Source organism: Anopheles funestus, chromosome 3RL (genome assembly GCF_943734845.2).
Source record: "Anopheles funestus chromosome 3RL, idAnoFuneDA-416_04, whole genome shotgun sequence".
In the NCBI taxonomy this organism is placed as follows: Eukaryota; Metazoa; Arthropoda; class Insecta; order Diptera; family Culicidae; genus Anopheles; species Anopheles funestus.
Window position 1 is genome coordinate 80,325,331 of NC_064599.1, and position 25,029 is coordinate 80,350,359.

Below are 25,029 nucleotides of genomic sequence, written 5' to 3' on the forward strand. Positions count from 1 at the left end.
CAAAATTTAAAAAAAACACAAAAGAAATAAAAGTGAAAATCAGAGTAAAAAATAAATAATAACAAAATAAGTGTAAACAATAAATAAACAAAATAAAAAGTTTAATAAGTGAAACTATCTCAAATAATGTAATTGGTTTTGTTAAACGACAAATAATGTAATTGGATTAGCGTTGGGTCGGAATGTGATTCAGATTCGTGAATCGGGAAGAATATTTAAACTGAATGAATCACTCTGAATCCCTATTCTGATTAATGAATTCTCATAGAATCATAGATTCGGGGGAAATGTTTGAGGCTTAATGAATTTTTTGGGAGTTGACTCATGATTTGAATGACTCTTTGTTGCGTATTCATATAAACGACTCTTTTCATAAGATTTATTATCCTCAACACTTAGTTGAATGAAACAAACATTTGAAACTCTGTAATATACCATTCTTTGTTGCCGGTGTTCTGGCTTATCTCACTTATCCACACAACGACAAAATTAACGCCAAAAAACAAACTCCCAAAGCTGAATACGGAGAATAATTTTCCCATCAGATTTGCACGGGAAAGGGATTAAATTTAGCAACATAAAAAAAACATCATAATACAATTTTGCTATGTGTAGCTATGTTTGCTATGTGTTGCAAGATTGGACAACATTTCCAGCAAAACCCATCTGGTAAAGGATAAAGGTAAAGCCCTTGCCAACGGATACTGTAAACCATCGATGTAGCGAATGATTCATCATGGCTCTAATCTCCAACGCCACTCATTCGTAGGGAATGAGTCAAAATTCATCCATCAGCCAGGAATGCGTCCCTGGCAGGATTAATATCTCGACTATCTTTCTCTCTCTCTCACACACACTCTTACTCGCTTTAGAGAAAATGCAATCAACAGTACAGAGTCTAATAAGACTTACTGCGTTTCCCTTGGCAACTTAAAATGAGCATCGCGCAACACTAAATCCTCTTCTGTTCATTACACATGTCGTGCCTGTAGCGTGCCTTTGAAGCGCCACCGTGTGCGTACGGGTGGAGCTAATCCTTTTGGTAAACGGAAAACGGAAAAACGGGAGGGAAGCAACCCTTAGACACGTTAGTATGCTAGCGCCATATTTGCCATACACACCGCTACACCGTGTGGAAAACAGTCGCGGACGCAAAACATGCCGCACGGTCACATCATCGATGAAAGGTGATTTACTACATCTGGTGGCCTGATGATACGATCCCTCTCGGTGCTAACTTTTGCTAACAGTGCAGATAAATGTCAGCAAACGCATGGGAGTTTGTTCGGGAAATTGAAAGGAATTTTTCCTCGCAACATGCTCCCGAGTGGGTAAAACTCACATTCCATTCGCTACCTTGGCAACATTCTTGCAAGATTTTAATTGACATTTTTATCCCTCTTTGCTGGCGCGTTTTCCCTGCGCGTGCTGTCGCGGAATGCCGGATGCAGCAAAGCGGAACCGTGCAGTACAGCAGGAAGCATAAATAAACATGCGTTCTATTCAACTTACCGCAGGGGCCCGTCAAACGACTTCCATCCCGGGGAAGGGATCAAGCCTGAAACAGGAAGATACGAAGCTAGGACAAGATGTGTCCTTCTAGAATAACTGCGTAGCAAAAGGGATGACTCGCACAGTTCAACACATTGTGCGCACAAAATAGTTCCATCAAATCTCGTGGCGTGTGATTAGTTACGGACGAGCAGATCCATTACCGGACCGGAGAGCGCGTTTCGTAGCGTTTAAAGAAGCCACACTATATTACACGGCCAATCTCTTTGTGCAGCTTATTAATTGTACAGGGCTCCTGCTGCTGCTGCTGCTAGCTAGCTCACCAGGTGCCGTACGGACTCGGCAAAGCGTTCTGTTATTTTAGACCTCATCCGGTGACATTTTGGGTAACGTCGCAACCGGCACAAACCATTGTACACGCTGCGGTAATGTTGTACAAAAGCGTACAACGATTGGTTATTTTGTTTTCCTACCCAAATAAAGCGAAAACGTTTGCATTTGATTAGCAAAAAAGGGAAGCTTAGGGCACGGTTCGATGGCATTGCATGTGGTTTGAATGGGACGAGGATTATGTGTCGCCCGGTTTTGTGAGCACATTTTGTTTTTCTTTCTACTTATTTTAAGGGTTTTTTGCTATTTGAAGCTGTCCTTGAGAAGGATTTGTTATTGTCTCTAAACAGATAGAAAAATTTTATAATTTAATTGAGGGTTAAGTTCATGGTTGAGTTAAAAACAAAAAAAAGGAAAAATTTCCGTAACAAATTTTGCTAAAACTTACGGAAATGTGTTTATTATAGAAACTTCTATAAAACAGCTTCGAAAAAAAAAATTTCTAATTTCTCTAAGCAATAAGAAATTGAAAAAAGGGTCCACTGTTTCCGCCCGGGATCGAACCGGGGGCCTTCCGCGTGTTAGGCGGATGTGATAACCACTACACCACGGAAACAACTCCCACTTTGCCACCCATTCGCTGGTGTTTCTCGAGCAATCTCGATTCGTTTGATTCCCATTCAAAAACGCGATTAAAAACAAACATGACGCGGCACGAGAGCACATTAAAAATATAATCCAAGCGACTTTTTGACTTCTTCATCCTGATCGAACCGAAACCTTTTGCGGTGTGGTGCCGTATCAAAACCAGGAATAGAATGCAGGGGTACCCGCCGGAGGCGGCGGCGACCGCTGACTTGTGTCACACAACAATGTGGCAGTGTTTTCGGGCTGGTTTGCTGATTCAACACGATCCCATGGTTGCGTCATATATTTTTGCGCCGAAATTCTTGCATTATCGCAGGCAAGAAATTCGCGAGGAAAAGCAAGAATGAATATTTTTAGCATCACGCGATAATTGCCAGGGGTTAAGAAATGTGACGCAGGCGAACGAATCAAAATATTTGTTTTCGGGCAAGAATGATATTTACCAGTCCGTTCGCTTATCTCGCATGACATTTGGTATGGTTATTGTGAAATAATCGACTGAGAACAATCTGAACTTTCAAGTGTCATTTTTATAGATACCACTTCGTAAAAACATGTTACTACAAATACAGTGTCATAAAGCAATTCTAATTCAATCACATTGACGTAATCATCATACCGAGCGTGGAATGCTTTATATTGCTGATGATAGCACGGCTGACCTCTCGGGACTTTGAGACTTTGCCATGTGCAAAATCTCACCAACGCTAATCAAACCAACAATTTATTACACAAACATTACCTCCAGACGGTTCTGCCTCTTGCCCATTTCAAACCACCATCAACCATTGTTCACCAAACCGATGGAACCAGTTCACACCGGCCGTCATAGATTACTGCCGAGCTTAAGTTCCTTTAACCGGTTATCGGCTTACGCGCACAGGAAGTGACCAGCCAACAAGCGTACTGAACTGTCCCTGAACTGCACTCGAACCAGATTGTGATTGTTGGTACACCGATGGGATTATCAATTTATAGTAGATGCTTTCGTTAGTGAAGGTATGTCCACATTAATTGCGAATCATTGGTTTCTTTGTTACTAAGCACGATCAGAACGTATAGAATTATAATCGCGAAGTACATACTATAACTAGAAATACTCAAGAAAAACATGCCGTAGAAAGTTAAACAATAGAAACGAAAAACAAGAAAAGCGTAAGAAAACTTCAAAGGCAAAAAAATAATCAAATCTGCTAACATCATTAGAAGAAATAAATAAAAAACAATAGAATTTAACAAAACAAGGAAAAAATGAAGAAAGAGGAAGAGAATCAAAAAACGCATATAAATAAAACAACGAAATGAAAAATATTGAACAATGGAGTAACAGCAAAACAATTACGAAAAAAATGCTTAAGTAAAGGAATATATAATAAAAAGGTGTTCTGTTAAAAGTAGCTGATAAAACATAAAAATAAACATGATGTCTCTAATAAGGACCATGGACAGGTAATTTCACATTCCTTCAAACTCCATAAATATTCCCAATATCTTATTCCCCATCAAATTACTTACCAAACAGCATAAGTACACCTACAAAAAAGATCATTTGAAGGTTCCACCGAGATTTGAACTCGGATCGTTGGATTCAGAGTCCAAAGTGCTAACCATTACACCATGGAACCCGGTGATGCAGCTTAGCCGCTGCAATCATTTTGTTTCTCTAACCCTGCAATCATGATTGCCTACCTATAATAAACCTCACAAAACCTTATCGCTGACCAATTCATTTACACATCCCTTTCAAAACTCACTCAATGTTCACTGGCACGTAGCACCACACTACCCAATAGTGTCTTTACTTGATGTTTTCCCTCCCGCAGATCGGCAAATCGGCCTATGAGCAGTAAGAAAAATAGCCCTCAATTTCAGAACGCAATTGCAGAACGATTGCCGACGCACAAACGCTCAACGACACAGCGATGAGCCCTTCACGTCCCCAGAGCAGATTCATCCGCATCGAGTGCCAACGATTGCTTTAATTAAGAATTGATTCTCGATTACTTTTCGGGCCAAATATCGTCCGGCAACCGTTGGGATGCGGCTTGTTTTTTTATTACCCATCGCGTCAGGCGGCGTACGTCCCATGGCGCTGCTGCTGTCTGCTAATTACCGCTTCTCACCTTCTCAAGCAGGTTTCAGTCGCGAGTGGGTTGGTTTGCTGGAGAACATGCCAGTAAGAAATATCATGTAATGACGAGGGCAAGAAGAAACAAACAAAAACGGAAAAATAGAAGAAAAACCCTACCGAAACGGAGGCCCGTGTACGCGTACGGTAGGATGGCATTAATAGAAGAGTCATAAAATAATTTACGATAGATAATACGGACTCATTAAGGTAATCACAATAAATGCGACGAGTTTTTGGTCGGTTACGGGACGGTTCCAGCCCATCTCGATACCCTTCAAAATGGTATTCTCTTGCTCGGTTTAATTTCATCCGTACGTTTTTCCGTACCGTACAATACAAAACATCCCCTTGAGACGAATCTCATTCGAATGCTAATCCCCGCCCCGCCGAACGAGGGGAGTCTTTTTCCGGAGGTGGCTTTTTACCCACCACTAGATGGCGCCGTAAATCATGCTGCTTTTGGACGGTCCGGCCAGTCTCGGCACCACTTCAACGGTTTGGTGTGCGTGTGTGTGTGTGTGTGTGTGGTCAACTGCCTGCTTTCGGCCTATTAAATAAATACCTTCGATTTACTGCCGAAAACATTAAACAAACAGCGCACCGTAATGGATTAAAACGAACCACTAAACGATGATGCTTCCTTCCCATTCCATAACCGTATCAATAATCATTAAAACTCGGTACGGTGCTTCAAATATGCGGTGCCTCACATACAGTTCCCGGCGGCATAAAACATGGTTCTTCTTTCGATATCGAAAACGAAGCATAGAACCGTCTCCATGTGTACCGCCCTGTAAGATGGCAACAAAACGATGGGAATGAAGAAAATTGAAGCAGGTGAACAATAAAATAGACGCTGGTTGTGATATCCCTTCGCTATACACTCTGCTAGCATTAATGGCAAATTACTACTGCCACAACAATTCAAATGAGCTTAAAATCTTACAACTCTCGTCCCATTCTTTAAGGATGCATCAGGGGCACTTACGCCCTCGGTAGAATAAAAATGTATCACCTTCAAGACATTTTACGCAAAAGGGATAGTAATATTGTCTTCGCAATTAAAACCCAAGGTACATATGGAAAATTTATTAGCTATCAAAAGATTACCAGGAAACGACCAAGGATTGCCTGAGAAACGGAACAGCAGGTGAGTTGAAGTTGTGTACGTATCAGAATGTATTGTAGGATATTGTATCTTTCCTTGTAGGCAATTACATTATGGCTGATGGGACAAAAAATGTTGCTGAAGATGGTAACAGAAGATACTCAAGACACAATGTGTCAAGATCTCGATAGTGTAGGAATTTATGGCTGTTGTAGAAATAGCTAAAAGTTGTGATTTATGTATTTTTAAATTCTAGCTCAAGTCACTAAACTTAAGTACGTAAAATACTTTCTTCTGGAAGGTGTACAAGAAATTTAAGAACTGAGTCGTCAATTCTGACAACATGGCCAGTCTGCAGGATCTTTGCGATTAAGAGTTGTGGATAAGTCTCCAACTCGCTATCCAACCTAAGAGTTCCAATTCCTGATATATTCTTCATCTTGCCACCATCTTGAATGCAAGATGTCAGGTGTCGATTCTAACGCTTGTTCTGAACATTTGTTCAGATTATTGTTTTTACATCACCAAAACTCCTCAAAGTATTTCAAAAAACCTTTTCTTCATCCTCATCGTTAAGTCAAGTCTTCAATTATTGTCATACTTCCAGATGCAGTCTCCCGATCGGATCTCCACAGGAGTAATCTCAAACATTAAGATCTCAAATGGTTAATCAGAGATGCCTTTCTGTAAGTTGTGAATTGATCTGCGATTTCATAACAATGTTTAAGTCATAAACGTTGTCGAAGAATAACTGACAAGTGATCCTCTGACTCCTCAGTAACTCTGTTAGTAAAATTACTTGTATTAACAAATCTATTTGAATCAGTTGCATAACACACTAGAATTGAGTGGCATTCATGTTTTTCCCAAAAAAAACAACACAGTTTCCAACGAGCGACTAACCGTCAAATTCAACTGCTCCAACTGTTCCCGTAGAGATATACAGATTAAACCAGTAATCAATCCTCATTACGCGATCCGTGCGTGGAAGCCATCATGGTGTGCACGTGTGGAAACAACAGCACGCCAATCCGTCTCACTATCATCACAGGCCCATCATGATCCAGGCCACCACATGGCCGTGCACGAACCAGATCTCAACCGAAAGATGATCTAATTCCAACGCTTCAGGCGTTTTACCGTACTCCGCTACGCGTCCTGTCCGCTTGTGACTTTGACAGCTGACCCATCCCATTTTAGCTAGCCGAAGGGAGGTGGAGAATCGTTTGTTTATTCCATCATCCACCACACAGTGAATTTGTATCACAATTAATCGCTTATTTAAATTCATCATGAAATCCACTTCGTTCGCATGCACTGCCGGTTTGCACGGTTTGCACGTGTTCCAAGCGTGGCGCATGTCGATATAAATGGTGGAATGCCGTTTGAGGTGCCATCGCCAAAAATGGTTTGCCTCCTAACAATGACCACAACCACACAACGGTTCCACGTGATGCTGCATTGTAGCAAGTGGGTGCCTTTGTCAAACAGCAAACACACAATAGGCGCAAAGCAGAAATTCGGAACAGCCATTTTCATTATTTTTTCGCGCTTATTTGTTTCACAAAGGGTTTTGTTTGCCATTTTTAATCCATGGCTGACGAATTCGTTTTCGATACGATTATCGTAAGGCTGGAACAAGGAGAGCAAGAGAAAGAGACAGAAAAAGAGAGAAGCTTATCATCCTACTGGCTGATGTTTTGCGGGGGGTTCATGACGATATTCATGATGATGACGTTGAAAAAGGTGCTTTGTACGCTTTGCATCTCACCTTAATCCAATCGGACACGAGAGAGCACGTTTATTTAAATGAAAAAAGACACTGGCAATCACGCAAAGGGGATTTAAGCTGTGCTGTGTGCTGTGATCAATCTCGACTGGAATTTTGTGTGGGGTACAAAACTGCCACAGCGGAAAACACGATGCTTCGGGGCACGTTATCAGGCCTACAGATGACAGTTAAAATCTTTATCGACCGAAAATGTACATACATTTGTTCGATGTTTTAGATTGTTTGATGTCACTTTTAGAGAGGCTCCATAAACCAATAAAATGGACCTCTTCTCACATCGTGATTTAAATCTTGTTTACAGCCGTGTTTTATTTCTGTTTAATTTCTTGTATTTTTCATGGTGATTGTCATTAATATTATTTATTTATTTTACCTTGGTAGCACCATTTAATTATGCTTCATATTTAATTAACAGATTCTGCACGAACCGTATGTAAATATTGAGTACAAAGTGTAAATAATATTTTTCATGTCAATTTTAACCAATCGCATCGCCTTTGCGATGGAGTCAACAATGCACGGAATCGATATTGTATCATTATGTGTAAATAAATAAAATTCCCCACATCGAACTGCACCATCAACCGAATGATCATCATTAAGTCGTCCAGCTGAAGTTTTTTTTCCAATACAAATAGAGTAATGCTCAATTTCATTTAACTACATGTACCTTTTTTGTGTGCTTACACAAAAACCACCCAAAAAACACTGGTTTACTGGAAAGCTGAACTGAAGGGTTGGACGCAATGTTTTCGGGAGGAAAAAAGCTGGAAAACTGACTTCATTATGCATTTTATTTGCATTCCCCATTTTCCCCGGGCTGCCGGGGCAGATATTATTCAATCGCTAGATAATCTACTCGTGTAGTTGATTCCTTTTTTTTTTGTTCACTCTTTGTCTCTCTATGCGTTTCAGCTGCAAATGAGCACCAACAAACAACAAAAGGGGTTTGGTTTTGCCACCCCGAGCACGATGGGTAGAATGCAATCGAATACTGCATCCACGAATCGGTTTCAGATCGAAATTATGCAATCCGGTGCGTTACACTTTACTTACCGCACCACATTCCATGTGCCACCCCTTTGCTTGTTTGGGGTGTGTGAGAGAGGGTGCATTCCCTTATTAAGCCATTTATCAGCTGTGGGTGGGATGTATGCACGTGTGTGTTCGTATAATTGCGGAAGAGAACGGAGTAATGTAGAATCAAAGCCAGATAAGCGCGAATCCGTAGATGTGTTGAGGTGCGATGGTACTTGCATAATGGAAGATGGAAAAGGGGTGCTTTTGCTCCAACACAATCTCACCCCCCGGCCATTACTACCCCAACCGGAGAGGTCTAAATGGAGTAACAAACGAGAGATAAGCGCTTAGTCAAACATCATCTGCGGTGGTCTGCTTCACTTGCTGTCTGATTCTCGCTTTCTCTCTCTCCCTCTCTCTCTCTCTCTCTCTCTCTCTCTCTCGCTCTCTCTCTCACACACGCATACACGTACGCAAACAATTTTCCAAACGCGTTGTTTAATACGTGTGGAGAGAATCTTCGATAATTGGAGTGCTTGTTTATTGATAAACATGGTGCGCCCGGGCGTGTCTATACTCCCGGGCGTGTGTCCACCATTTCGGCACGGGGAATGGCCAGGCGGACGTGTGCCACGAGCGAAACGAAGAAGAGACCCAAGAGAAGCAAAAGAACTTTGCCTACTTATAGATAACTTTAGAGTGGTTTGATTTACTTCCAAGGGTGGGATGAAGATGGAACGCCTGGGTGCGCAATGCGTAAGACTTTGCCGTAAAACGATGCTGCGATAGGGTGGTAAAATCGAACGGGATGGTTAATGCGCAGCATCTACGCACCGAAGGTAGCGTGGCCGAGCGGTCTAAGGCGCTGGTTTAAGGCACCAGTCACTTCGGTGGCGTGGGTTCGAATCCCACCGCTGCCATGCTCAATGAAACTATTATTTTATTATTTCATAAATTATCAATCAAATCCAAATTATAAAAAAATCGCTAGCTAGATTTCAATTTTTTTTATGCCTTTGAAGTTTTTAAGCATCTTCCTTTATTTTTTATTACACATCAGATTAACATTTTCACCAGGGGAAAATTTTAAAAGTGATTTTCCGAACCTTTTCACGTGCAAAATAAATTCCCCCTAGAAATTTTGCACTTTACGCTATCTTGGACAAAATTGCAAAAACGTATACTGCATCATCTCGTAGGTTCGTAATACATCAACCATTAACCAGAGCTGCACAACCATCTCAGGCAACCAAACGAGATGCTCAATTATCGTACGATCACCATTGCCGTGTAAGCTCTTCACATCGTGTGCCGTGCCGTTGAAAACAACCCACATGCAACCCAGCTAAGCAGCGTCATGAATCTGTCATCAATTTATGGTTCCATCTTTCTAACACAGGTTTTTCTTTCCTCGCTACTTTTTTTTCCTCCTGTTTAGATGAGTTATTTCCATCCTACGTTTCACAGCGCGATAGCAAAGCGAAGGAAAAAAAATGCCCGTTAGAAAAAAAATAAGGAAAATAATCTTCACTTCTATCCAACGAATGCTGGTGCTGGTACATGAAGAAAACATGCCAAAACACACACATAAACTCCACGTCAAACCCGGGAAGGGAAGGAAAAATAAAGAACGATAGGCAGAAACGAGTCAAAACTCATTTCGTAACACATCTCGTGTATCGTTGCCTTTCTTACCATCCAGGCGATTAATGCGCACCTCACACAGTAACGGGTTTGTCCTTTCGTTGCTTTTCCTGTTGGTTTCCACACACACACACACACGTGATGATACATCGTTTGCGGTGGAAATGAGATGAGATTACATTTTTCCACCATCATCCACCAAAGTGATGCTCGTTTTATGGTGACATATTCGAGCTTTTAACGTTCTTGCCGCTGCATCCGTGTAGTGCACTGGGCTGAAAAAGATTTACCACTGCGACAGAGATGGAAATGGTTAATATGGTTGGAAAAACCTATCTGTTTAGTGGAAACGACTTACCAAAGATAATAATTTTCTTGAAAAAATTGTAACAAATAAATGTTTTTGTAACAGGTTAGAACAAAATTTCTTTATTTTAACCTTATCAACCCCGAAAAAATAATGTATTGCGTAAAATCTTACAAAACACCAGGCGTCTCCATCGGGAAAGTTCATATTAATCCCTGCAAGTTTATGTTTTGTTCCATCTTACTGTTAGCGCTGGTGCAGAATAAAAACAGCATTACCTTTAAAATCCGCACTATGTTTCACTCATACCATTACCCATTTTGCAGGAAAACAATCATCAAACAACGACACTTTAATCATATCGCTTCGGAGAGCCATCGTTCGCTGTTCCGCCGTATTGCCGTCGTGGTGTACTAGCGTGAGAAGATCTTTAATCTTGGCAAGGTTGTAAAACATTAACAACCCCACAAACACCACCTTACCCGCTCCGTAACGTTTAACAAAAGGAAAAATCGATTTTCTCACCACACACACACACACAGCCTACAGCTCTAGCCGGTCCCGCCCCGATAACGATCAACATGGGAAAAGTTTGTCATAAAATTTGAAAGCCACACCATTTAGCAATATTCTGAAACGGTTAACTGGTGAAAGGGAAAGAGAGTGAAAGAGAAGGAGAGAAAGTTCTATTTATTTTTGGCATGTCCGGAAATGTCATCCGAACGGAAGAGGGTTGAAGAATGAAAACAAAAAATACTTGTCAAAAGACACAATAACAAAAATAAATAGCACAAAAATGGTAATGAAAATAAATGTTCAAATAGAGGAGAATACAGTCAATGTTATTTCGTATTACGATTGTTTCAATTTACCCCCTTTACGGATTCGGAAGAAGGAAAAGCATTTTTTCAGCAGTACATTTTCCCGTTCCGCATTGATCACATCGGTGATAAGAAGATGGGTTCAATAAATACATCCGACAAGTGTGTATATGTTCTGGGCTAGCTAAATGTGCCGGTCAATTCCTTAAACTTATGTGCTTTAATTCTTCTAGCGTGTTTCTGTATGTGTGTGAGCGTTTGAAGCTTGTTTTCTTCTCCATCATCCCATTAAGATGAATATTTTCATATTTTGTGTTACCAGCGGTTCAAATAAAAAAGAAAAATCTTCCTCCCAATGACTTTTCTACCTATCGCTTGGCGTTCATGTAGCCCATGTAGCTTCCCCTTTTGCCATTCTCCCACACCTCAAACCTTCCCACCTTTCTTCCCTTTGTTGCTATCTTTTATCTAAGCTTCCACTTCACTGTCACAATATTTGCCATTCAATTTCCTGTGCAAACATGGCCCCACACCAGAGCGACAGAGCGACACGCACACATCCTTTTTACAGTGTGGACGAATCACGCAACCCCTTTCGTTCCGTTGCTTCGTTTCGTTATCTTTTGCCAACTTAAATCCTTTTCCCACTTCCTTTCTCCCTCTCCCTCTCTCTCCCCCTCTCGCTGGCTCGTCCGATACATTTATCAACCACGAACCGGATATCTTGGGCAGAGGAAAAGAATGTCAAATTGGTTGCTTCCTCGGCTGTTTGGTTCGTTTGCCGTATATTACGAGTTTTTGGAAGTTGAGTTGGTTTGGACTTTGACTAACAGGTGTGCCGCAGAGAGGTAAGTTTACATACAGATCACTAGAAAAAATGGTTTTGCAAAATGTTTCCCCACGGCTTCTTCCCCTGTACTGTACTGATTGATAAGACCGTTTAAGATGGTTGAAAGCATTTCATTTTCCACAATCCAATACCGTCCAATTTGTGTGTTGTTTTTGGTTGAGCTTTTCTTTTTTGGCACCTTTCTTGTTATTATATCGTCAGACCATCCCAGAAACGAAAACAACACCACCGCCCCCCTTGTCACACACAGAGAGAAAACAAAATAACGACCTTGACGCCAAGCTTTATCTGACAGTTTGCCAAAAATGTGTTGTTTTGATAATCACCAACACCAAACGACCCCATCTATTCGACTTTCGGGGGCACACAACACAAACACAAAACTCTCCTACATTCTCTACTCTCAGTACAAACGCACTCAGTTAGCAAGCTCGTCATTTGGTGTGTGCCCACCCCCCATACACATGCACACACACTCACACACACACTGTGCTACATACAGGACAGGCCCCAACATCGACCCCCATTAGATCGGTAGATCTATTCTAACATTCACATACATACACATACAAACACTCACAACCCTCAATCTCCCCCCTCCCCTCCCATTCGGTAAGAAAAAGGTAAAGAAAAAAAACAGGAAAACAACAACAAACAGCATCACACATACATATACGCGCTAAATGTGCGAAAACAGTGTGAATACTTTACCGGCTTAAATAACCCACACCAGCAGGGAAACCAAATGCGATCAGAATCAACTCCATCATCACTCATTGTACCCTTTTCGCTTCTCATCCTCTATTTGCTATATTTCCTACCCCCTCACCCCCTCCCCAATCCCATCCATTTGTAAGTGGTAAACAAGCGAAAGCATCTTGAATAAATGAAGCAAAAAAAAATCACCAACAGAGTAGGCTGATATTCAACAAATACACACACACACAAACAGATACACGCGTTGACGTATCATTTAAGGGGGTGGATTTAAACATTTGCCATTTCGCTCGCGCACACGCGTGTATGGGGTGGCGTGGCGTAAATAGTAAACAGTTTAATAAATAGACACTTTTTATCAATTTACTTTTACCGGGTCCTATTTTTACAACTCTTAACACGTTTGATCCGGTATTGTCGGGGGTGCGGGGGGTTTTTAATTCGCTCGGGAGTGTTGCGTAAAGAATGTTTGCCAGGGCGGGTGTATGTTTCTGTACGTTTGTACACAAGGTTGGTGTTTTTATTAAATAATTTTTTATTTTTTTACCATATCCCTATACAGTATATTTGTTCTAATTTTCTTTTATTAAAAAAAATTAACGTTTTTTATACCAGCTAAATCCAAATTTAAAAAAAAATCTTTAAAAATATTTTTAAGATTTTAAATTAAATCTTTGAATTTATTTTAAACTAAAAATTCTTAATTTACCTAGTGTAGTAAAGAAATAGCTTTTAAAAAAGTCACTTAATTTTGCGTATCGTCTCAAAACATTCCATTCCAACGATCGTATGAGCGATCAAAATTGTTTAGTCGATTGGTTAAGTAATTACGTTCCTATCGAGATTAGAAGCTTGCTAAAGTGTTAAATTTAACAGTTAGACAAAACAAAATACTACCAGCGAACTATTCAAACTACTTATCAATCATTAGTCACACGTAGGAATATTTAATTCCTGCATCAAACCAACAACGTTTAATAATTCTTATCGCTAATAATCTTAATCGCTTTCATTAATGTGCCCCGTTTCATCCTAATCACTCATTCGCTTCATAACAAGCGCACACAATAAGCGGCAATTAAAAAAAAGAAAAAGAAAAAGAAAGAATAACTCACACCCCAGCTTAATACTACATTGAGTTGGTCATGAGCAAAACAAGCCCAAGCAGTCAGTCCAAGCGGTAGAACAACATTCAGAAGGAAGAGGAGAACAAAAAAACAATTTCAACACAGATAGAATGAGATTGGACGCAATTTAAATACGCAACACACAGACACACACTCTTCACCCTTCCGACTTGAACGGATCGCGAATAAATCTCCCTTCTTTTCTTCTCACCCTCCCCCCGCGGCCACCCCCTTGGATTCAACCATCTGCAGGGTAGTTCAGTGATTCTGTTTCGCGGCACCGAACCGAAACTGGGTCAAAATGGTGCGCAGTTCTGCCATGTGCAACCACATCGTACGACCGTAACGTGCCTAAGCGTGTGGGCTTTATCTAATCGCGGATTCTGTACCAATGTGTGTGTGTGTGCGACTCCGCGAGAAAAGACAGAACAGAAAAAGAAAACAAACAAGAATCGGAAGGAGGGGGTTGCTTTCGATTCCATTCAGCATTCGACAAACAACAACAACCCTCATGGTTCTTCCTCCTTGTGCCGTTCCACAACTCCTCACTAACTCTTACTTGTTGCGCACTGACCAACCGGTTCCATCGAGAACTCGCGCAAAGACTGGAAATAAAACTATGGCCAGAGGTGTGGAGCAACGGATGGAGTGGTTTCAGCTTGGTAAATATCATAACAATTTGCGAATTTTTTTTATGTGTGTTTATACGATTGCCTTTGCTGATGGGCCCGTCCAGCAACAACAATAACATGGGCACGTCTGTCTATCTTCATTGGATCGAGGGAGGGAAAAATATCGAATCGCGGTATCAACTTCAAACTTCCGTAAGGCCACCGAGAAACCGAATGATTGGAGAAGTTTGTGTTTATCGATTAGGGAAAGGGAGTAGGGATTTTTTTTTCTGCGTCTCCAATTTTTTTCCATCCACACAATTGCACCGAAAAGGGGTGTTTCGTATGTCAACATAAAGAATAAAAAAAACAACCCGGTAAAAGGCTAGAAGGTTTGAAAGGCTTGAACCGATTGAGCATTGAACAAACAACAGTAGCCACTAACAAAAACCAATGCTAAACACACTTTAACATATTAAAATAAACCAGGAAGCAACCGATAAGACCGGCTGGTATCATCATGTACGCCCGCGGAGTTTACTTTTTTCATTGCCCCGGCGTTGTTGTTGATAGTCAAAAATTGCGCAGTTGTGTGTTTTTGCTTAGTTGGACGATGGTTTGAGATTTCGACCCCGAAACAATCGCTTCATTTCGCAACCACACCCGTCGTGGACAGAAATTGGGGTGTGTTCGTTGATATGTAGAATCGTTCCCAAACGCCTATTGTTTGGAGATGTACATGTTGGTGAAAGAAACCATTTTTCTACATAAATATGAAAAGGCTAAGCGAGAATTCTTCAGACGCCAGAGACTTCGGAAATGAGTAATTATACAGAAAATAAAAATAAAGTAATTAATTCCTCGACTTTGCTAGACTTTACAAATAGAAACAATAAATATTGGTCTAAAAGGTGATTAGGCTTGGCTTGATCGGCTTAACCGTGTATTCTAAACAAAGATTAAGATATCTCTCTTCAGATCATCAAGTCAACAGGCATGACCCGCTAAGACTAATTATGGATTTAGTGCAAAATACGAAGTTACGATATCATTTCCACTGAGGTATTGGCCTCAGTATCTACTAAGAATGGCGATAGAATCATAGACAGTAAGTACAGAAGATTGATGGATAAAAAATAATAAAATGGTAATGTTTTCAGAACGACACCGAACGATCTAGAATCCAAGAGTAGATCTCAAAGGTCCTCTATTATTGTCGGAAATTGCAATAAAGAGGCCTCTTCCTCCAATAAAAGACTCCTATAACTACTTTTGTCACAGTTACTTGATGGATCTTAGCTATCAGTTTTAACCTATCCACAAGAACTCTGCAGCTAGTGGAGGATCAAGCACCTTGTAGGCCTTTCGCTGAGTAGCCTTTGGGGATATTACCTCCAACCAAAAATAGGTGTTGGAGAAGGAGTGGCCCTAGCAAAAAATAGTGGGTTGGGAAGGCTCTCTAATTTACTTGATCTTTGAGGACAACTTTTTTTTGCTTTAGATTAAATACATAACATTTTGCATCGCCGCCTAATGTTATATACTCAATGTTGAAAATCGTTTACTTACCACTGATAAATTACTCCTTTGTACTCCTTTTTTATTCACGGTCCCTTTCCTTTCACACACTCTAATTTTCAGTTCTTCTTGTTTTCCATACAAAATTTAAATTACGCTCGGCTACAATGGCCACATTTTAATTTACTCAAATTTACGTAAAAAACAACAAGCTCATTAATCCACAACATATACCGATTTATTTTTGTTAATTTCAAATTTTATAAACTGACCGAACAAACACCACACGTTTATGGCATGATTTTATGGCAAACCACGTTTCCAAAATACACTGCACAAACACTAATGCAAATAATTTGCTAGCTTCGAACGCGTGTACTGTACACGCACTGATTGTTAATTTGCTCACTCTCCCTCTGTAACACACGTACGCTCCGGCATTAGCGTACCTTTAGCATTGATCTGCATTGATGACGTATGAAATGTCAAAAGATTTCATAACGAGACAAACGCACTACTCTAATTCATCTTCTTGAATAACATTATTTAGTTTGCTTAATCATTTATCACGCTTTACTGCTTTTTTAGAATCTTTGCCTTGCACAGCATCCTTCTTTTACTTACACACTTTACGCTTGGGTGTATAGAAATCACCACAATCGAACAAAAGGAACAGGTATGATGACGACACGCACACACGCCAACGCAATCCCAAGCCGACGCCGGCAAAAAGTTGAACACGTGCAAAAGAATCTTCACTTTTTACCACATTAGCACACGAATTGACTAATTAACTATTGTTTTTATGTAATAAGATCATTGAGGATCACTTTTTAACACCAAAAACCAACATTTTGTCACAATTTTTTTATGCACAAAGAAAGGATGCCAAATTACCGAAATCTCATATCTCTAATCTATCACTGACCGATCACTACTGATTAGAATTTCTCTCACTCTCTCATTATCGTGATCTCTTCTGCTTCGTTATCACGCGGCACACCTACACAACCGTAATTGGCGAAGCTGCGCCGCCCGATCTCATTCTCTCGCATCTCATTCTTTCGCATAAATTTTGATCCTCGTTGAGAGATGAATGAAAAAAAAGAAAAGCCTAGTAAAAGTAGGAGAGAGAGAAAAAGAGAAAGCGTCTTCCTCCAGGTGGTCTTCCGCCAGGTGGAATTCATATTGTTCTAGTCATTTTGATGTAGTCAGATCTGTGTCTTTTTTCGGATATATGTTTTTTTTTCATACCAAAAGAGTATATTAACTACTTCGCCTGCTTCGAATCAAAATATATCTGCATTGCATCAGCTAGCACTTGAAGACACTGTCTCGACTTTTTATAGTTTCATGATAACATCAATAGCGATCGTTATGTTAACGATAGGTCAATGTACATTTTATAACTCATAAAAACATACTCAAAATAACATTTCTTTCTTTCTGATATACCTTTTTTCAAAATTACTTTCGCATTTATTTAATATCTCATCTTTGTCTTCCTTTTGTCACCATGTCACCATCTAGAATCAATAGGAAAGCATTACTAATTACTACCGAAAATACTTAAGTACAAGTGAGTGTACATAAAATCGAACGATCGCCCGCTCGCTCAAATTGTTTTACGATTCACATCAAAGTGTAGCTTCATTAAAATCCAACCATTTTCCACCATTTGGATGATGACGAAACGATCCCTTATCTGTGTCGTGTGTTTTTTCTCAAGAATTGTAACGCTTTCCCGGGGAAGGCGACAGTTTCGTAATGACAAAATGTTTACACTCCGACGAATTTTAAGACTCGTGCTCGTAAAACCTGCTGATGAAATTACACTCATACACTCCAGCTCATGTTTACTGGATGAAACTGCCAATTCCACAACGTCATTAGTTTTCCCTCAAACTCCTTCCCGGAACAGGGATCAGTGCAAAATCCCTTCGCAACTTCAAAACAACCGGTCCGCTAAGTTGGGTGGCAAACTTCAATTTAAATAAGCTTCTCAATGTTTAAAACCAACCATCCAGGAATTCATCGGTTTTTTGGGGGCGGCAGATTATCGCAGCTCGGCGTGAGGATAGCTGGTATAACATTGTCATGCCGTACCATGCCGCCAAAACCAGCGCATCTAGTGGCATCCGCGGAAAAACAGTAAAATTATCGCAAGAATGAGATTAATAATTTAACTTTATTAGCAACTGGAGTGCCGTTTTCATTTCCCGGGACGTCACCTTACCCACGGTAAGCGGTTCGTCTTCTGTGTAAAAGTCCAACAAACACACACCCACATGAGCACAACCCGATGGAGACGCAGTGTTGGTCGTTTCGGTAAAGAAGTCACAGAAGTAATAATGACGCCGGTGAACCGCACCGGTGCGCACTTCACATCCCAAGAATGTCCTTCGGTTAGTGTTTGGAGCGTATTGGAGCGAGCACCAACGTCTACATATGATCCACCGATAGGGAGAAAAGCCACCGTAAAACCAAACCCCTTTTTATGACAACCCAGCCCACCTATACGGGAATGAATGTTTGAAGCAAAGTTTTGCAAACGGAAGGCGCAACGAATTTACGGTGTCAATAGTTAATGCCACCGCCAGCCACCGATCATCAGCCCTGTGCACGTGAGAGACTTTGCCTTTTTGGGCCCTACCGAAGAAGGGATACCACTTCAAATCCGCTTTAATATACAACCGGAGCGTTAATGAAGTGAAAACTACTGCACGCGGGCACCAAAACCATCGCACGCCGGTGGGACAAATGGGATAAGTTTTTCCCCCCCATTTTCCCCCATTCGAAGGTACAATCCACCCAGGGCAGACATATTATAATTCGTGCGCAAAACACACGCGACCACGTGCAGTGTTTCCGACCTGTTTGCGTAATTTATGTGAAATGCCGTAACCGTAATCTGGTTCGCAGTACGGATTCGAGTTGTTCGATTGCGATATGTGCGTCACTGGTGGCACTTTCTTTCCAAAATGGTTGCCATTTACGCGATATTTCACCGTTGGGCCGCAAGCGTTACGGATAGCGTCAGCAAAAGGTGACATCAATCTTTCTGCCCGCGAGCTAATCGTCCATGGAGACATTTAAATTGTACAGTTGCTCGATGCTCCCGAATGTGTGATTAGTGGTGGGTGTGTGTGTGTAAACATGATTTGCTGTTATCGGTTCGAAATGTCGCAGTTTAATTTATTCTTTTTTTTGGCGTTCCTTTACTGAAGTAAATTTGTCTTTAAACGACAAGATTGATTAATTCGAAGGAAAACTTTAGAGTAGGTTAGTGCATTCCGATTTTTTAAATTTATTAATTCTACAAGTCTTCTATGTATCTTTCATCTTTAATTTCGTATATTTTATTTTAATTTAATTTATTTATTACATTTTTCACATTTTATATATTGCTCAACTATTTTTTCATAATTTTTGAAGGACTTATAGAAAATTATAACAATTAATAAAAAAAATTAGTCCTAATCAGTTTTATACTCTTGAATAGCTCCTACTAGATAAAATTTAAACATCTCTCAAAACATATTTTCTGTAACACTTTTCTCCGTCTCACCCTTAACAGCTCAAAAGCAAAGGGTGAGAGCCAATTTAATTAAATGGAATTGATTTTAAGTAATAGGATAAATGGAGGATTATGTAGACACTTTATGGCATCACAAATTCGGTGTACGGTACAAGCTCCCTCCCTCCCTACGTCCCGCTTCACCATTTCGGACGATCGAGCTGTGAGTGTTTTTCATCGTGGAAAATTCCTTCTTTTCCCAATCCGTCTCTTGTTCTCTTATGGTTCTTATTTGTGTCCTTTTTTCCCTGTGTAACGGTTAAAGTGAAACTTCCCCATCCTCTTACAGCGTGTGTAGTCTTCAAGAAGGACATGAAACATACGCTCTCGGTAGGGTGAAGAAACAACGAAAAAAAACAACAAAATACCCGTCAGCTAATAGCGTGCTGGCGATGTGTTCGATCGCTTCCAGGCGGATTATCGTTAGGCTTCTTTCTTTTTTTTTTCTTGCTGTCGTGTATCGTTCCACACGATAAGCCGCATACAGCATTGCCGGCGAGCAATGCTACTAACACTTTCTAGCAGCTAAAACCCTTAACCAACTCGGACGGTGATAAGGCTCCAGTATCCAGTAAGTATCATCCGTAGGGGACAATATTTCGTCCGACATTCGATACATCGCTTCGCTTTAAGGATCGACGAGGTTCCTCAGGCTCCCAAGGCCTTCAGCCGGGCGAGATAACCTCACTTAACCGGCCGACCATAAATACCACGGGAAGACCAGGGAACGGGGGGTAAGGATATCTTCTTTCCAAGGGCAATTTCATTAAATTTGAGAGAAAATATGAAACCCATAAGTAATGGAAGCTGCACAATCGACCAGTTTCTTGGGAATGGGAAAAGGAGAACAGAAGGACATCCAAATGGCGAGTGTCTTAGCGATAGAAACTGAAGCCAAAAAACGGTCTTATTTTTCTAACGATGAAAAGCGATGAAGGCAATCTTAGCCTTTTCCTACTAAACATTAGCCTGATGACATGGTAGAGCGCCAAGATAGCGCCAAAAAAAGAAAATTCCCCCGAAACAACTCCAACTATTTGCCGAGTGGTTTTGGAAATAAATTTCAAATATCATTAAGGGGATTGAAATAGAAATATTGAGAACTTCACGTTGGAGTTCATTTCCAACAAACTTTCCAACATTAAAGACAGCGCAGAGCAGTATTCATCTGTGTTCAACTCGTCCTTTCACCATCAGCAAAACGTTTGGTATGTTTACGTACCACCTTAAGCAGATCTATCGAAGCGGAACAAAACTGAAACACAAAATAAAACCACCCATAAGCAAAACGGACGAACAAAGAGACGAACAGCGGCCACTACTGCACTAAAGAAAAAGTGGCCCATCAACGCAGAATCATATCGCAATAAATCAGATTTAATATTTTATGAAAACGACATGTGCCACCGGTTGGCACACCACGAATTCTCGCTCCCATATCGTGCTTACACGTACACTATATGTGGAGGAAAGAAAGTCACCGTCACTGGGTGTCTTCTCACCGTATCCTTTCCACCCGAGGAAGCCAAACCAAAAAGGGATTGATGTAATAACGTTGGAATTTATGAGCGCTAAAGATGGTTTTGATAAGCGTTTCCGTTTAAGGTTCAAGTGACTACTATCTCTAATGTGTGTGTTTTCAGTTCCTTCTCTTACACGCGTCCTGTGTTTTCCTGTGGGTTCACTCGCGTGATGTTAAAAATCATCAAAAACTGTTAGGACGACTGTTTACGGCGGCCACTTCGCCACACATACGCTAAGGAGAAGGAGCGCTTCAAAGCCATTACTACTACCGGATCGTTCCGTGTTTTTGCACGAGAGAACTTAATGATGGGTGATGGAGCTTGGTAAACGGAAAACATTTGTAACCAGAAGGAGAAATATCTTTGAATGTTTTCTTTCGCTACAGAAGTTTCGTTCGGATGTAAAACCGGTTAGAGACACCTTAAGTTGAATATTTAAAGTGATATTTTTTTCTGAAGACGATACCTACCTGTGGGAATAGCAATAGTAAGTAACATTACTTAACAAAATATTGTTTTTAAAATATGACTAATCAGATATTAGATGGGGATTGTTATACATCTTCGGCGATGATATTTTGGTATGGAGTTACGTAGTTCTTGAGGAATCCATCGTATTTACATTGTTAGCTCTTTTTCAGAGAATTCCTATTTCAGAGCCTATATGCTAGCTCAGCAGGCGGTGCTTGGCCTGTTGAAGGAATCCTATAAACCGTTCACGACCAAGCACCAACATTCAATCCATTATTCCGGCCTTTTTTGGCGAACGCATTAATGCCATCGCTCCATCTCAGTTGGGACCTACAACGCCTCCTCCATCTATGTAGACGACCTAGATAGACTTTACGGACTAGATCGTCCGGTGTCATTCTGATGACATGACAAGCCCACCTGTCATAGAGCTCGTCATTTTAAGCGATTCCTCCGTTGTCCCCCCACAAGTACGAAGTCAACAGTTCTTCTTAAAAGTAATACTAATATGATACCTATTCTATTAAACACCTCAATTAAGTATCGAAATATCACTGATCTCAAGGAATTGATCAGAATCCTTCAAACTTTAATTACACAAAAAGATATGAAAGTAGGATTAAAAATAATTCGCTTAAACATAATATTAATTATCATTCTTACATATCTTCCTTCAAACTATAATACAAACGTTACTTTAACTTATTTTTTGCAACAATAAAAGTTTACCAAGGGGAATTTTTTTTTGGACAATAATAAAACCTTATTTCCTAAGTACAAAAGTTCTCATTTTGATGCCCAATAAGGAAAAATTCATTCATAAAATTCCTCAAAGAATAATCTTATAAGTCCCGTTATAGGCCACCCTTAAATACAGAAAACACACACACACACACACACACAAACACACACATCCATGCAAGGGCCAGATATGGGAATGATGCTAAAAATATGAGCATTAAAAATTATGGTTCATCAAATGAAAACGATTGCACTGTCAGGTCGGTCTGCTGGTGGCTCCGACTTGCCGTCATGACCCCACCCGGGGTTGTCCAACAGCAGGAAGAAAGCATCCCCTAAGCAATACCAGCAACTTGAGCATCGTGTGTGTGTGTGTGTGTGTGTGTGTGAAGTCTCTCCAGGAAAAAGGGATTGCCCCGCACACGCTCTAACGAACGGTTTCGTACTTTATGTTCTTTTTCCTGCCATGCCCACGAAGTCCCCCTTTCTGAATCCGGTTTCTCTCTCCATTCGGCAAACGTCCCCACAGTGAAAGTGAGTCGATTTCTGGCAGATTCCGGGTGTCCTTTTTTCTTCCTTTTTCTACTGTATCTTTTCTTCGGGCGTACAGGAAACATGGTGGGGAAACATACGGGAACCACCGGGATGAATGCGATAAATTTATCATTAAATGTATAGGAAATGGAAAACTGCTTTCTTTCGGTATCTGGGTAGCAACGGCCAACCAAACAGCCAGTTGGCTGTATGTGGTGTCCCACCCGGGACACCGGGATTTTCTTCTCAATCAGATGTTTTCTGTATTCTGTTTGCTCCACAATCAGTCTTCGATACAAATCCATCGTGTACTTACGCTTGCGAAAGTGGAAGACGAATGCCAGCTGGCCCCCGTGTTGCTTCGCTGTGTTAGTGCGGTGGTAAGGTAAGGTTGAGCGGCGCAGGACGTTCCCATTAGTTGCAGGACATTAATTTCCTCCTGAAGCATTATTTATCAATACGGATGTACGGCAGCTAAAGCGCAACAGCAGCACAACCGGGCAGCAGAAGTAGGCAGCAGTACGGCCAAAGGTGGTTCCGCGGAAGGACTTTATTTCCGTTTTTGTTTCTTTCGTTGTCCTTTTTTTTCGGCCGCTCAAAACGACTGCTAAAGTGTTGAACGCTTCACAACGATCGAATGAAGTGTTTCCGATTGAGTAGAAAAATCTACAAAAAGGCAAACCATTTCACAAATGATGTACACTTGTTTAAATGCGAAAAAGTACCCAAGTTTTAACATTGTACTTTTGTTTACTTTTCTCTATTCCTATTTATTTTCTACTGTTTTATTCACCTCCCAATTTTTTGTCAGTTTAATGTTATTTTCTTCTTTCTTTTCGTTATTTTATTGATTAAAATTTTTACATTGTTTTCTGTAATTGTTTGCTTTTATTATTAACATATTTGCAACATGACATTTTTCTGTATTTTATTACCTTTTTGCAGCTCATTCTTGTTTGAACCTCATTGTTCCATGTTTAATTAAAATGAAGAAAATGGAAATTTAATTATTATGTACATTTTCCCTACTTCTTGTTAAGCTACCGACCATCGAAGGCTTTCGATTGGAAGCGATTAATATTCACAAAAAAAAGTTATTTGTGTTATCAAATAAAGTAAAGCGTACTGGTAACATTGAAGAATAAACAATAATTTCACCGAAGAAAAAAAAAAAGATCCTATAAAATCCTCACGAATTGAAAATGAAAGAAAACCCATCAACCGGGGTACAGTAACGCCAGAAAAAAATCCCCAACCAAAAATCCCTTCCGATGAAAACGAAAGCTTCACCAGCAGACTTTGGTTTGGTTTGGAACCATTGGCAAGGGCCAACAGCATGGCATACACATTCCTTCTCAATTTAGCTGTATCGTTTTCATTACATTTCAGCATGGGACAGAGCAATGTAGCATAAAAGGCGCACACTTTTACTACCCGTTGGCATAAAGAAAATACTCCCCGACAAGAAGATAGGGACATAATATGCAGGGATGATAACTGCTTTAAATTAAAGAGACATTCAAACGAACGCAAGCAAATGGTAAGAGCTCACCAGAAGCAGGAGAGAGAGAGAGAAAGAGAGAAAAAATGAAACAGGAAAACGAATCGCATAAATTGTATTTTTATTTATTATTAAAAAAATCGTGCGCCTTTCGTAAAGCATCCGTGTGCTCATATTTCATGCGGTTAATTCTGCTCGTGACAAGAAGCCACCAAATGTGGGGACCACTTCACCCATGGTGCGGATGCAAAGAGAGGGGCGCAATGTGACTGATGTGATAAAATTGTCTTTTTCTTCCTTCCTTTCTTTGGATATCACAAAAATTGGCTTCCCGTTCAAGGGTGGGCTTCTGCCAAAGGACGGCCAAGCAGGAACTGGATGCTTCATTACCGTGCGCGGCGGCTTTGGAAAGTTTCTTGGAGCGGGATTTGCAATTTTATTCACTCTGTGCGTCATTTGGCCATGTTTAAATGTTCGTTCAAGATGAGTCGCACACTTTAGACAGAGGGGAGTGGGGGTGGGGGCGAGTAAATTCGATTTTCTGTT

General features: G+C 40.6%; 3 non-coding genes across 3 annotated transcripts; 1 reads left to right on the forward strand and 2 right to left on the reverse strand.

Moving 5' to 3' along the window:
• Nucleotides 1-2,385: 2,385 nt before the first annotated feature.
• Trnav-aac (transfer RNA valine (anticodon AAC)) lies at nt 2,386-2,458 on the reverse strand. Its single transcript has one exon. It is a non-coding gene; the product is annotated as a tRNA-Val (tRNA).
• A 1,585-nt stretch (nt 2,459-4,043) lies between these two features.
• Trnaq-cug (transfer RNA glutamine (anticodon CUG)) lies at nt 4,044-4,115 on the reverse strand. Its single transcript has one exon. It is a non-coding gene; the product is annotated as a tRNA-Gln (tRNA).
• Nucleotides 4,116-9,379: 5,264 nt separating this feature from the next.
• Nucleotides 9,380-9,461, forward strand: Trnal-aag (transfer RNA leucine (anticodon AAG)). The gene has a single exon. It is a non-coding gene; the product is annotated as a tRNA-Leu (tRNA).
• Nucleotides 9,462-25,029: the final 15,568 nt, after the last annotated feature.